Source organism: Myotis brandtii, unplaced genomic scaffold, assembly GCF_000412655.1.
Source record: "Myotis brandtii unplaced genomic scaffold, ASM41265v1 scaffold131, whole genome shotgun sequence".
Lineage (NCBI taxonomy): Eukaryota > Metazoa > Chordata > Mammalia > Chiroptera > Vespertilionidae > Myotis > Myotis brandtii.
In genome coordinates this window covers 1,843,679-1,851,442 of record NW_005354632.1, presented here as the reverse complement: position 1 = coordinate 1,851,442, position 7,764 = coordinate 1,843,679, and positions in this window count along the sequence as shown.

Below are 7,764 nucleotides of genomic sequence, written 5' to 3'. Positions count from 1 at the left end.
CCAATGGTCTCTGGAGCGAAATATCATGCATTTCCCATGATAAAACAGAGCCTTAGTTATGGTTAAATAGGTGATAGTTACTGTTAGGTAAAGAAAGACTCAGCAGAAATGATGAATTATTAACATCTTATGTTCAAGACAGTAGCAACAGGTGGGAACTTCAGATTTGGAAGAGAATTATGGGCATAGACTGGCTGACCTTTTTTTAAAATAACTATTTTATATTGAAAATTGGGGCAAGCCTTTCTGTTGGCAAAAACTGAATATGTTAATGCTTAGCTTTATGATAATTATATTTCAATCAGTAATATTGGAACACATTATAAAGTGTTACTAAACCAAAATAAATGTATCATTCCTTTCCAATTCCTTTTTGTGACATTTCCACCTGGATTGCCCAATGGTATCTACAAATTGATATATCCAAACCAAGCATTTTCCTCTCCAAACCTGCTCCTCTCTCATTGTGCCTTATCTTTATATGTTACCCTTAAATTTTCCCATTCCTTCTGTGGCAGATACCCTAGTTATCTACTCAAAACTTGTTTTTCCAACATTATAGAGGTTCCTCAGAAAATTAAGATTAGGACTACCATATGATCCAGCAACACCTCTTCTGGGTGTTTACCCCTAAATATGAAAACATTTATTTGTAAAGATAAAAATGAAAATATCTTAGGAGACTGTTGTTTTCCTGGGAATTCCAGCTGATGCAGGTTAGAAAAATGATTGATTATCCTAGGAAGAGTTCCTAAGATTGCATATAGTCTACTATTGTGTTTTAAAAAAATAATTCAGTTTATTTTTGTTTTCCCATAAAATTTGAAGTGTATTTGATTCTAAAAAAAAAAAGAAGCAGTTTCTTGATAATACTCAATGTTTAGTATATGGGGAAATTAGACACTCATATGTGGTTGGTAGAAGTTTAAAATTTTAGCTTTTCTGGAAGGAAATTTGGCAATACATTTATCAAAAACCTTTAAAATATGCATATCTGTTGATACAACTTCATTTTAAGGAAATTACTATACAGGTACTCAAAGATGTATTTCAAGAATATTAATTGTAGCCTGGCCCGCACGGCTCAGTGGTTGAGCATTGACCTATGAACCAGAAGGTCACGGTTTGATTCCTGGTATTACTTTCTGTGTCTTTAAAAAGTTGTTCATGTGACTATTTCAGCTGTATGACAGACGGCATTGGTTGGAGCTAACATGGAGGCCTACCCATTATTTAGAACATTATGCCAATGGAAAACATTCAGAGTTCCGAGTAACAAATTTACAAGTGTGTTCTTAAAAAAATGTTATTGAATTTATTGGGGAGACATTAGTTAATAAGATTACATAGTTTTCAAGTGACAAACATGGTTTTTAAAGGGGGAGATTTCTTGTATTTCATCCAGTTAGAGATGCCTGTAACCTGAAGTTCTCTGGGAAGACGACACTTCACAGCCATGAGCTGCACACGGGTCAGGGTCACCGCTGCCTGCCTGCCTTTTGTTCAGAAAGCCCTTCTGCTTGGCTACTGGCTGGCGGAGGTCTCCCTCCCGCTGTGAAACCCGGCTCCCTCCTCTCGGAGCTGCTCTCCTCCACCCCCTCAGCGCCCTGTCCCGCATGGTTTTATGTGGCTCCTGGTTGCCCTTCATATACACTTCCAGGATCCGCTTAATCCTTTGTTACGTTACTTCAGTGGGTGGTAGTCCAAGTTCATGACAACTTCTGGTTTGGGAATACAACCCTTTTGCCAGCAGCAGCTAGGGACTTTTTTCTGTCAGTCTGTTAGAGGTGTGTAACGGTTACCTTATCCCCAAGGAATGAGTTTGAGTTTGGAGTATAACTACACCTGTGGGATTTTATGGTATTTTTTCTGGATTCAGCTTCATTTTCCTGTCAGTAATAATTTCCCATGCATGCCTAAAAATAAAGAAGTCAAATTTATAAGACTCATCCTTTTCCATGAGACAAACTGACTTTATTTCCTGTCTCTTGAATGGAACTGAAATTCAGCAGTTTGCTTTGAAAAAAACAATCTGAACTTCAAGCTGTGTGGGAAGAGAGAGAGGGAGGCATGCTATGGGGTCCATGCAATAATAACTGTGCTGGGCATTGTTCCAAGCTTGAAAAACACACACATATTATTTCATCTAATTTTCACCATAGTCTTTTGAGGTACTATCATTATAGAAATTGAGACACGGTTATCTGCATGTTACAGTTGAAGAAATTCAGGTACAAGAAATTGATTTGTGCCCAGCCTGTCTGGCTCAGTGGTTGAGCGTGGACCCAGGAACCAAGAGGTCACGGTTTCCCAGTCAGGGCACATGCGGGGTTGCAGGCTTGATCCCAGTGGGGGGCGTGCAGGACGCAGATCATTGATGTTCCTCTCTCATTGATGTTTCTATCTTTCTATTCCTCTCTCTTCCTCTCTCTCTATAAAATCAATTAAAAAAACCCAAACATATTAAAGAAGAAATTGATTTGCCCGCGATCTCACGGCTCGGAAGTGGCAGTGGTGGGATTCCAGCCCAGGGACTGCGGCCCCACTGTGTCATGTGCTGCCTCACTTTGGTTAGTTGTGCACTAACCATCATTGTGCCCAGAGGACAGAGGATTCTGGACTAGACATGAGGAGGCGGTATAGTGACTCCCAGCTTGATAGATGGCTGTAGGAGTAGATTGGTGAAGTCAAGGGGTATTTCAACTTATGAAATCTTCAAACTAAATCTTGAATGGAAGCCTCAGTGATGAAAGTGGAACTGCTTCTGTTGAAGGGGCGGGGGCTGGGGAGGAAGAGCAGAGTCCCCCCCTCCCCCCAAAACACACACACAGACTTTCTCAAACATCTCCCTTAAGACAATCCTGGGGCTTTGAGCAGCATGGTTTGAAAACTACTAAGGAACCAAAAAGAGCACGAGATCTGAAATCTAAGACCTGGGTTCAAATCTGAGTTAAATACATCTATGTATAGTGGATTCAGTTTCTCATCAGTAAAACGGAGACCATTCCTATTTTATATGGCTGTTGTGGAGGATTAACTGAGGTGAGCTATTTGAGCACTTTGAAATTGCAAAGCAATAGATAATTTCTGTTTCCACGGAGCCTTGACTTGAAAAGCAGAGGCCCAAATGCCCATGAGGCATGCGTCAGGGTCTGGTGCATTGTGGGTAGCCTCGAGTATTCTCAGAAAAACTGGAAAGGAGGTGACCCTCGGGCAGTGTCAGAAGGGCGGCAGTTGGAACACCAGGGTTAAACAAGTTAGGTCTCAGAGAAAACAGTGTCCTTTTCCCTTGAAACAATCACCAACCTGCAACTAAGAAATGTTGTTTTAGAGACATCTTCACTGAATATAAAAGATGAACGAGGAACCACTGGCTATCTGGTTCACTGCTGTATGCCCAGAGCAGCACGTGTCTAGGCGTGTAGTAGGTGCTCAGTAAAAACCTACTAAATTAATTGGGAAGAAAGGTCATAAGGAAAATTCACTGAGCCAGTGAGACAGATATATTTTGTTAGGGCATGTGGCTATGCCTCACAGCGAGATCTGAATGTCATAGCAGCTCCAGAATGATGGGGCGACAGGGGCACAGGCCTTGGTCATTTCAGTTCATGTGCCCTGTTAGAGTTTCACTTTGGACTTTAATATTGTCAAACCCCTCCAATTTATAAAACAAGCATAAACTGAGATTTCTTTATCTAACTTTCAAAATGTATTTCAACTTCATTCCACTCATTAAAAACCCCCACCATTCACTTCAGGGATGTTGGGTCTCAGTTGTAAATGTGAACTGATTTATTTTAAGATGTTTTAAAATAACACGGAGTTTCTCTTTCAGACCTAAATATCGATGTAATTCATATATGTCAAGCTCCTACAGAATGTGTCATTAGTGCCAATTTTATTGCTTCCACAGCAGCCATTCTAGAAGATTGCTTTTCCTAACCTGGATAATATTTCAGGCTCCCCCATCTGAAAGACCCAATAGGCAACTGCTCAGTTCCAATCACGCCCTCCCCTTGGACATGTAGCTGCCTCTATCTTTAGAAACATTTGGTATGAACCCCCCAGGATAGCAGGTGCTCGCTCTCTTTATACGCCTCCAAAAAATTCATGGTAATCTGTATTTATACAGGTTTTAAGCCCCCTCCAGTAGGTTAACAGATAAACTATTTTGGTGCAAGCGTGAAGCCATGAGGACAGTCTCCAGATAAGAATGATCAGTTTGCCGAACCGGTTTGGCTCAGTGGATAGAGCGTTGGCCTGCGGACTCAAGGGTCCCAGGTTCGATTCCGGTCAAGGGCATGTACCTTGGTTGCGGGCACATACCCATTGGGGCATGTGCAGGAGGCAGCTGATCGATGTTTCTCTCTCATCGATGTTTCTAACTCTCTGTCCCTCTCCCTTCTTCTCTGTAAAAAATCTATAAAATATATTATTAAAAAAAAAAACTCTCTGTCCCTCTCCCTTCTTCTCTGTAAAAAAATCTATAAAATATATTATTAAAAAAAAAAAAGATCAGTTCACTAGGTCTACGTCCAGCTCACAAACCTGACACTTTTGTTCCTGTTGGCACTGCAGAGGGGATCTGAGATCTGCATTCTGCATGTCCCCAGAGTCCCCTGCTTTTATTGAGGTACAGGACCACATTTCATTGCCCAGCGGTATTTTTAAAGCACGAGCATACCCTTCCCACTGGGGTCCTGGACCTTCTCTCTGTGCTCTCAAGTCATGGATCATGCAGCAGCTCTGCAAAATGATCCCCGCACAGCCTCTTGGCCCCTTTCCGTGTATTTATGGATATCAAATAACGATGCAACTATGCTGGCCTTTTAAGGACCTTCAGTATTGCCTGTGGTGACAACAGAAACCATTATTAATAGCACAGACACACAGGAGGTCCCCTCACATTCCAAATGAACAAGCTTCTTAGCTACTTTTTCATGTCTCTCTGCAGCTTCACTTTTTTGTAATCCTCACCGGAGGATATTTTCCCATTGACTTTTAGAGGAAGTGGAAGAGAGGGGGAAAGACAGAGAAACATCGATGTGAGAGAAAAATGATTGGTTGCCTCCTGCACGAGCCCCAACCAGGGCCCAGACCAGGGAGCAGACTGCGACCGAGGTACAGGCCCTTGACTGGAATTGAACCCGGGACCCTTCTATCCAGAGCCAAACCAGCCAGGGCTGCAACTTCATTTTGCTGAGCAGAATAGCAGCTCTTATCAGAAGAAAACCTTTACTTTCTCAGATATTGGGGGGTCAAGTATCGGCAGAAGAAAATATCTGCTATGTAGCATCAGTGCTTGATTTAAGGGGGAAATCTGTCCTACATACACAAAGTCCATGATTGCTTCTTTTTTACATGCATTTTATACTCTTCATGGTAGCCTCCTGTATAAACAGTATTTGTCACTTACATTTGGTTTTCTTAAGTTCAATTCGGCCAAATATTAACTATCGCCTCCCTATTCCCCTTTTAAGGAAAAAAAATAATAAAACAATTGAAGCCTTTGGTAGAATAAACCAAGGTCCTGATGATCAGTGTTCCAGGGTTAGGTGGAGAAGCCCAAGTTTGATAGCATTCTTTTATAAACATGTCTCATTAATTAGGGTTGGGAAATCTGAGATATCCTCATTCAACTTCCCTATTTTATAAATGAGGACACTGTAGGCTGGAATAGAAAATTATGGTTGGAACCCATGTTGCCTGGCTCCTAGCCCAATGCTCTTCCAACCGTACCAAGACTGGTAGACTATGCAGTAATGCAGATGGGACAAAAGATTTCCAGTGGTAGTTTTAAGCACTTCATATTAATGTGAGAGAATGTGACATATAGCTATGAATCATTGGGCTGTGAATCACCCCCAAGTAATCATTTAAAGCATGCTTTGACATTTTAGATTGAGATCAAATGAGGAACTCAGGTCTTCCAACATCGTCACATTCAAAAGTTTGCAATGAATATTAACTTTCAATAAAGGCACTTTAGTGGGGAGAAAAATGATAACTGAGCAAAGAACTTCCAGTTTTTATTTTTTAAACATTTGAAAAGAAAAACATTCAACCAAAAATTTAAAAATTAGATGGATTAACTTACAATAAAATAGGCAACTTAAAATATCAGCCCTTTCATTTAGGGCCAAGGAGGCCAATAGTTGCCGTTTAAACAGCAGAACTGCACAATCAATCATCTGACCTATATTTGATGGCACAGAAATATAAAAGTCACACAACACCCATTGAGATCCCTTCCCTCTAGAGTAGAAGTCATACAATTGCTTCTTAGGTCAGTACTCAGGCTTTTAAAAATCACCAGTTATATTTGAAATATATCTACAACTACTTTTATAACAAGAACACTTTTCAAACAATTCTCGTGGGGAACACCTTCAAATAACTGTGGCACACTGGACTGCTTAAAGAAACAACAAAGATGTAAAACAATGTACAAAGTTACAGTCCCCTGTTTATGAAAACAACCCAAATAAAATATTCCCCCTAATTAATAATCCTGTTTCTTGTAACCTGTTAGCAGAGATGAGTTACAAGAAGCAGAGTGCGTGCACCATTTTTTGGTTCTTTGTTGTAGCTGCCAGCTTAAGAGTTCATGACTGTAAATGTAAAACAAACTATGATTATGCTCAGCAATTCTGGAATGGGGAAAAAACAAAATATCTCTTTAAAGTGTTTCTCTATTCTTGATTTCAAGTCAAGACAAAAAAATTCACAGCAGTTTAAAGGACCATGAACAGACTAAACACGGGGCCCACTAAAATACATGAGAACAATTTTACCCATTTCACTCCTGAAGTGGAAACTGTAACAAGTATGATACTGTATTACCAAGTAACATTCTATAGGAAGCTGTTGGAGCAAATACAGCACTTAACAGGGTAGGCGTGGTAGCCTTTACACAGAACATCATATTTTCACACTCTTGAACGTGCAACCTTTAAAAAACAAAGTAATGTGTAATTTACAACAGCTGGCCAGGCACTTAACTTGGGGAGAGAGACTTTCAGATGTTGAGGTAAATTAGAATTGTTTTCAGTAATTACAAACATACTCTAAACACCACACTTTATACCACACTAACTGAAGCTTTTCAGCATTTAACTGTAACTTTGTCACTCTACTGTGCCAAAATTCACACCTAAATGTAACTTCTTAAGAAGCTATTAAAAGAACATTTTCAAGTCTGAATTTTGGCCCCATTTAGATACTTCTGTGCTTACAACATACTTGAGAGAATGATAAGAGCTATGGGCTAAGGGCTATGGGCACATATAAGGGCTATGGGCACAGGAGCCCCAAATCAGTTATCCTTCCCCCTAATTTGACATTAGAAAAAGAATCATACTGTCAGTAACATACACGAGAGGAGGAAGAGGGAGACAAGGACAAATGAGGGCAACTGAGGTGACAAGCTTCAATCCAGCCTCAAGAAAAACGACAAAGTGCCTGCCTGGCCAGCGTGGCTCAGTGGTTGAGCCTTGACCTATGAACCAAGAAGTCACAGTTCAATTCCCAGCCAGGGCACATGCCCGGGGTTGTGGGCTCGGTCCCAAATAAGGGGCGTGCAAGAGGCAGCCGATTGATGATTCTCTCATCATTGATGTTTCTCTCTCTCTCTCCCCCTCTCCCTTCCTCTCTGAAATCAATAAACATATATTAGAAAAAGAAAAATGACAGAGCAATGCTCCAAAAGCAGCAGAAACAAAGCAGCAGGAAGTTCCTGCTACCAGGTGTCAACAGCACTGTGAA